Source organism: Zeus faber, assembly GCF_960531495.2.
Source record: "Zeus faber genome assembly, chromosome: 21".
Classification (NCBI taxonomy): domain Eukaryota; kingdom Metazoa; phylum Chordata; class Actinopteri; order Zeiformes; family Zeidae; genus Zeus; species Zeus faber.
In genome coordinates this window covers 23,386,693-23,394,872 of record NC_137208.1, presented here as the reverse complement: position 1 = coordinate 23,394,872, position 8,180 = coordinate 23,386,693, and positions in this window count along the sequence as shown.

Below are 8,180 nucleotides of genomic sequence, written 5' to 3'. Positions count from 1 at the left end.
TAAAAGACTATTGAGACAGCCAAATGTGCCTAAAGTCTTGGGTAGAAATTTTTCCAGACAGTGGGAAGAGATGAAAAAGTGTGCAGGCAGAAGTGCATGTATCTGCTGGACAGATTTGTGAAGGCACCAATGTTCTCCATCCTTGGTCCTTCTCTCAGTGAGTGGTAGCACACACCGTTTTTGAACTTTCCGAGCTTTTTTTTGTTCTGCATGGTAGTTTGCAAGTGTAGAATGCGTCCGCATATGCAGACACAAATGTAGTATGTACAGAACTGTGTGTGTTTGCCGTCCGAGGCCGTGTCTGTTTTGGACTACAGCATAATCAAGCCATAAGAGTATGTTTTATCCTGTCTGTTACATCAACAGGGAACCATAAAGTATTCAATACACATTTGACAAGAGACAATAATTTCACGTTTGGCTGTTGATAATGCTGAGCAACCAACGTAACTTGTGGTAAAGAGGAAAGATGGTTTGGATAAACAAGGATTTAACTGTATTTCCTCCCATCTCCCTTAGCCAGATGTAATGCATGGGCAACCCAACTCGCTAATCTCTTCCGCTGCCCCCTTCAAGGAAACAAATCTCACAGCGGGGCCACACAGGGTCCAAACCACTAAGCTGTGACCTTCAATTACAACCCCCTCCCGTGCCTATTTCCCAGCTGAGTGAAAGAGGAGGAGGAGGAGGAGGAGGAGGTCTGGGAGAGTGGTGGCTGGCGGAGGCTTGGTGGACTGGTCTCTGCACAGGGTCCAACACAAACATCACTCTGCACTTCATTAGTTGCCCACACCCAGGTTTGTTCCAGAGGCACACGAGTAAGCGACGAGAGCAACCCGCCGGTTCACCTCACTCCAGGTCCTTCCCTGCCACATACGAATGCGCGCACCAAGCTGAACCTTGGACGTACGTCACGATCCCATGGTCACCTGAAAACAGTTCTCCATCTAACTGCACCCGAGTGACTGACGACGGGCATTGGAAAAACCCCACGTTGACCCACGCCATTGATTACCCTTTTTGAGACACGCTTCCTTTACAAGGCCTTCCAAGGCTGGACCAATGAGGCGTCGCGGCTCTCCATAGATCACCATTGGTGAGATAGGAAAACACAATTGACTTCAGCGGGATGACTGGGATGCCTTCACATGATGCAAAAAATAAAAATAGGCCCCAACCACAAAATGTCACCGGGACCTTGACAATACAACGGAAAATCAATTACGGGCCGTAATGCGGAGTAGGGGGAGGGAGAAGGGCATGGTGGTGCTACTCGGGGCTCTAAATTTGCTGGCGGAGGGTGGCAGCTGCTTGACTTTTCAGCTGATTGTCCCTGGCAGAGGTCAGCACTGCTCTCTAAACATTTAGACCCAAACAATGCATCGGCTGATTGCTAGTGATCACCAACAAACTCTCTCTCTCTCTCTCTCTCTCTCTCTTTATCCCCATTAGTGTTAGCAGCTAACAATAAAGCGACGGTCGTCTTAAAAATCATCTTGAATTACTATAGAATTGTACCGGATTCCTATCGTTGAAGCACAAATCTTGATGAATCTTTGTTTTTTGTCACACCTTGCAGTTAATTTGGACTACAAAATGAATTGCAGAAATTTTTAATTCGATTTCAAAGATTTCTCAAACATGTCCTACGTATTGTCTGTTTACCTATTCAAGCTGTGATATCAGTGGTTAATACAGAAATGGCTATGGAAAAACAATAGCCATGACGAGCGAGACGGTGAGTAATTTGTTGAATAATGCGTCATGGTAGCACAGTAACGGTTGCAGGGTTTAAATATTGCATGGGTCAAATAAATTTTAAGCTGTGCCTAATAATTACAACTGATGAACACTCCCTTTTCTGGAGTTTTCTTTCATACCCTTGATTTTTCTCAATGTACAAATTGAATGAAAAGGTATTGTTTAATCTGCAATATTTATGGGTAAAAATGTTTAACTGGAAATATTGACATTGTCAATATTTTGTCAATCAGAACACTGACTATGGGCTTTACAGGCTTCGCATTCCAAAACACTACAGCTTCATAGCAGATATTTATTTCATTAAAACCTGCATGTGTAAGACATGACACAAACCAATTTCATGCTTGAGGAATCACATCAAAAAAGGTGATTTGGTTTGAAAACCTAGTCTCATATCTTATCTTCAACATGTACTAATTTTAATAATCTTCCTATTATTTTTGAGATGAGATTTATTTCATGGACCTGCAAGAGTTTTAAACCTCTCCTGCAACTTTTTGTTTGTTTGTCATCAATTCAGCACCTTTTTTATTGTGCAAAATAAATAGATTAAATAATTGAGTTATTTTTTTGTAATAATAATAATAATAATAATAATAATAATAACAATAATAATAAATAAATAAATAAATAAATATAGCTGCAGGCAGCAATACACAGGGTCCAGTTTATTTGTTTTAGGCACGTGTTACATTTTTTGTTTTTTGTGTAATGCAGGGAAATCTACTGAACTTATAAACATAATGTAGTTATGTCCATGCCATTTCATGAATCCAACTTTCATGGCATTACGTATGAAGCATGTCCATTTCAACCAGACGTCATCCATTGATTGTAAGTTGTTGTATGACATAAGTGTTATATGAGAAAGGTTAGTTCTAAAAAAACAGTTCTAAATAGCTGACTTTAGTCTTGAGTCACCATATTGTAAATCATTCTGTTGAAATGAACCTCTTACGTCTTGAAAATCAACACTTAGATTGAAAAATGTTTCCATTAGTGTTTGTTTCACACAATTTTTCTTCTGTTCTTATTTTTAATATTGTGACTGACCTTGATGACAGGATTTTTTAGACAATGGCTTCTTTATTGTCTTTTCGGCATCTGCAACAATAACAAAAATAACGTTTGTGATTACTTTTCATAACAATAACAAAAAATCAATTTAGTTTTAGAAATATATAGACCCCAAATTAATAATAATTATAATATTGGGTAGGTTGGGAAAGTGGTACAAGTGGCTAGTGGGTGTTATTGCACCTATGTGCAACATAATTTTTTATCTAAATCAGAATCTGTTTATTTGGCCAAGTACATACAATGAATTTGAAAATATATATACATTTATAAACTATATATATCTATGTTTGTACAACAACCAGAAGAGTGTGTGTGAATTTGTTAAAACAGACGTTTGCTTTATCTATCTATCTATCTATCTCTCTATCTATCTCTCTATCTATCTATCTATCTATCTATCTATCTATCTATCTATCTATCTATCTACCTATTTATCTATCTATCCATCCATCTATCCATCTATCCATCTACCTATCAATAAACACAATATACAAAACCTAGATTCTGTGTATAATTTTCCAGATTATTCTTCACGTATTCCTAAGAGATTGAATACCAAATGTGTGTACCAAATGAGCAATGAGCCCGGCATCACTGCGGCCTTAAGCGCCGACCAGACAGACAAAGACAAAGCCTGGTCGGACTGTGGCTCCAGATCACTGCACACAAAAACAACACACTCATTAATCCCCCTGGGACCAATCACCCTGATCAGTGAGGTGACGCTGCGAGAGGAGAAGGCCCTCCTGCTGCAATGTGGACCTCTGCTGGCCGCTGCGTTTCAGCACAGTGAATGTGCATGTGCGTTTTGCGAGCAGGGGGTGTGTTGGTGCATGCACATGGTTGCCAAGCATGTGCACATGCTTTCCTGGTGTGTGTGTGTGTGTGTGTGTGTGTGTGTGTGTGTGTGTGTGTGTGTGTGTGTGTGTGTGTGTGTGTGTGTGTGTGTGTGTGTGTGTGTGTGCTGCCCCAGGCGTCATGGCATACATTTGGGATCTCATAAGAATTCATTCAGTTGGAGCGTTCCCGTTATCCTTCCTTCCCAACTCAACTCCCGCAACCAGCGCCTCCCCCTCTGCCGCCTCTCCTCTTATCGCCCCCATCGTTGCTTCTATTTATAGAGCCTGGCGCAAATACATAATAATAAAGGACATGCGGTTCTTCTTTCTCTGCCTTTTATCCAGAAAAATGCAGAGCCAGAAAGATTTCTGCCTTTTCTTTTTCGAAAGAAATTTTTGAGCGAAGGACAGAAACACTTTAGTACATGGCAAAAAGTATGTGGACGCCACACCCGTATGTGCTTGTTGAACATTCAGGGGCGAATTCACTTAAGATTTGCACGGCTTTTGCGGCTGCTAAACCTGCACAAATTACAGAAAGAGCAAGTGCCTTATTCACAAAGCACCCGTAAACAGTGAAATGCACCTCTAACTGCGCTGCCACGCAAATAGCGTCTCGGTGCTCCGGTGCTTTTTGCGCATATTTAGATTAGATATTATTCATACATTTGGCGCAAAACGTATTTTCTATGAATAATCCTCATTGCCAAAAACGTCCAATTGACAAAGACCGGTGCTAATAGCCACATACAGAGTTAAATGATCACCTTCTGCAGGGAGGTGGTGGTAACTGTGTTTTATTTTTATAATTATTATTACTGTCACAGCATCCGAAGGTAGCAGAACGCGCAGCAGTCAGTGGTGGTTTTCAAAACGCGCGCCAAAAGCAACTCGTTGAAAATTTTAATAATTTATTGTACAAAAAAAGTGTTACAAACGTTGGCAAAAACAGTTCCATAATTCCTATTAAACACAAAAGATATTGGGGAAAAAAAACAAAACTAAAAGTTATAGGTAATAGCGATAAAGTGGTCAAAATAGGACCATGGACAGCTCCGCAGCGGCCAGGCCGCTGCATTCAAAAGGCCACAGCGTTTGGCTTTGTGGGAAAGTAAAGTATATACAATTAACAGTCATAATTTCTACATTGTAATATTATTATTCATTGAGACCTGGAATTTAAGTATTTTCTTTTATATATACACATTTTATTCATGTAATAAACTGTGTGGGAAGGGTATGTTTTTTTTATATTTTACTCATACTATGTAATTATTTTATAGTCACTGTACATACAACTAAAAATAATAAGTACATCTAAAAATCGATTTAATCGAAAAGTATAGCGTATTTGAGTGCGCACATCTCCGTGGATCTGCAATCAGCCGCAAAACAAGGGCAAATTGCACTGAGCAGCAAAACTTTATGGCCGCATTTGCGCTGTCATATCCTTGACACAAGGTATTTTTGTGAATCGCGCGCTAAGACACTGGTGCTATAAGTGGCTGCAATTGTTTGTGAATTCACCCCTCAATTTCAAAACCATTGCCATTAATATGGAGTATACCACAAAAAAAGGCTGCTATATATATATATATATATATATATATATATATATATATATATATATATACATACACACACACACACACACACACACACACACACACACACACACACCACGTTCCAAATTATTATGCAAACAATATTTTTCTCTGATTTTCCGAAATAGTCGATGCAAATGAGTCAGTTTAATTTACAAGTCATCAACCGTTAGGGTATAATTTGAATGTTATTGAACAAACCTCCCTGTAACGGGTGTGGTTAAGACCCAATTGCAGCACAAAGACAGGCAGGGATATTTGGTAATGTCTTTTATTTGTAGAGCAAACGGAAGACAGGCAGGGAGCAGGCAGGATACGTGGTCGGGGACAGGCAGGTTCGATAACGAGGAGTGCAGACAGAAGACAGGCGGGGGGGGCAGGCAGGATACGTGGTCGGAGCGAGGCAGAGTCGGTAGCAGGGAATCTGTCTGGTGCAAGCATTAAGGACAATCTGGCAATGGGTGACTGGTGAGAGAGGCATATACAGTGGTTAGATTACAGATCGGGAACAGCTGAGTGCGCAGGTGAGTAGAGTTGGGCTAATGGGACAGGTAAGGAGAGGGAGGGGAAGGTAGAAGAAGGCGGAGATCATGACACCCCCAATGATAACAGTATTTTTTCAAAAATAAAAAACTCAAAATGCACTGTTCCAAATTGTTATGCACAACAGAGTTTCAAAACATTTTATAGATTGTAAAGAACTGAAAATGGTCTTTTGTTGAATTTGCAGCATTAGGAGGTCATATTTACTGAAATCAAAAGCTATTTCAATCAAAAACATCTTAACAGGCAAAGTTACATGTTAACATAGAACCCTTCTTTGATATCACCTTCACGATTCTTGCATCCATTGAACTTGTGAGTTTTTGAAGAGTTCTGCTTGAATTTCTTTGCAGGATGTCAGAACAGCCTCCCAGAGCTGCTGTTTTGATGCCAACTGCCTCCCACCCTCTTTGATCTTTTGCTTGAGGATGCTCCAAAGGTTCTCAATAGGGTGGAGGTCAGGGCAGGATGGAGGCCACACCATGAGTTTCTCTCCTTTTATGCCCATAGCAGCCAATGACAGAGGTATTCTTTGCAGCATGAGATGGTGCATTGTCATGCATGAAGATGATTTTGCTACGGAAGGCACGGTTCTTCTTTTTGTACCATGGAAGAAAGTGGTCAGTCAGAAACTATATACTTTGCCGAGGTCATTTTCACACCTTATATATATATATATATATATATAAATATATGTGTGTGTGTGTGTGTGTGTGTGTGTGTGTGTGTGTGTGTGGTGTGGTTTGAGCAGCCACACCTGTCTTGGGTCTAGGTAATTGGGCCCAGGATCAGTGTGACTGTATGCCTGTTGCTCATTAGAGTAACCAACGAGCAACAGGTAAAGCCCCCACCCCCCCACACACACAGGAGAGGAGCCCTTATCGTAACATGTTTTACATCTGCCCTGGGCTTGTTCCATCTTGTCCACTCGCTTCAATAAACTGGTGTGTTTTCAACCCCATCCTCTGTGTTTAGAAATGTATTCCGTATTATTAGATTCAACTAATTGTCATTGCACAGAGTATATGTACTGAGGCATTTCTTTGTATATTACCCATCCTGGTAACTGATGTATCTAGGAGCAGTGGTAGATTTTAGTAGAAATTTGACAAACTGATTTGGTGGAAAGGTGGCATCCTGTGACTGCCATGTTGAAAGTCACTGAGCTCTTTAGTATGATGCATTCTACTGCAAATGTTTGTATACACCCCCCTGCATTTTATGCAGAGCGGTGTCCACATACTTTTGGCTATGTAGTGTAAATCACAGCTTTGCATCTCATAAAGTACCTTTAAAGTGAAAATAATTATGTGTTCTGAGTTTGTCACACGACAGAAATATGTGTTTTTAACCACCCAGTCAAATTTGAATGATAATAAAAATTGGCAAATACATAAAATTAGGTTTCAAATCATGAAAAAAAGGCAGTACTCTGTTCTGAGACGCGTACTCTCTGTTCTGAGACTCGTATCCGCTGAGGACACTGAAACCACGCTCAATTACATTAGTCGCGTTAAAATTTTACATTGGAGTAAGTAACTTCCATATTTAAATGTTCTGCTGAACCCAGTCCTGTGTGTCTAGTTGCTCACCTCAAAGCGCTGCTGTCTGGCTGCGGGACTCCCGCTCTTCGGTGCCCCCTGCTGGCTCCTCCGCAGGCCAGGTCCGAGCTCCGCGGCCTGCTAGCATGCTAGCATTCTTTTTTGTTCCTGGAACCGATTTATGTTTCTGCGGTGGGTGCCAGGGGGCCCGGTGTTTATATGGTGTGCACACATTATACATACAACACATTTATAATGTGCTTGGAAACAAATCACTGAATTGACTTCACAGGGACTTAAAGGTTTGCCATATTTCAACGCAGGTCTTAATAAAATAATATAATTACTTCCCGTCATTTATAGCTGTTCCAAGCACAGCCTCGCTGAACACTTTACTATTTAGAAACCTACCATGCTGCCGCAGCTTCTCAATGCAGCCCTGTAGTCCAACAGGGCTAAATGTTAAATGTATATATGTTACACCGGAAAAATAAAATGGTCGCAAACCACGCATTTTATTAGGTTTTTCGGGTTCTTCGTGTCTTTTGCACTTCCGCAAACTACCTCTTTCAGTTACACCCGCACTAACATCAGAGACTAGAAACAGGAAGTTGCATTGCTTCCTTCTGGAAACATACTCCAGCCAAAAATATGCCTGGATGCACTGTTAGGATTCAAAAGAATAGTTCTAAATGAAATGGGATATTACTGGGTCTTTTAGGGGCTTAAACATTTGCACCATTGGACTGCATTAATATAAATAATGTAAATGCATTATATTGCATTTTCTATTCCAGAGGAGCAGAAGG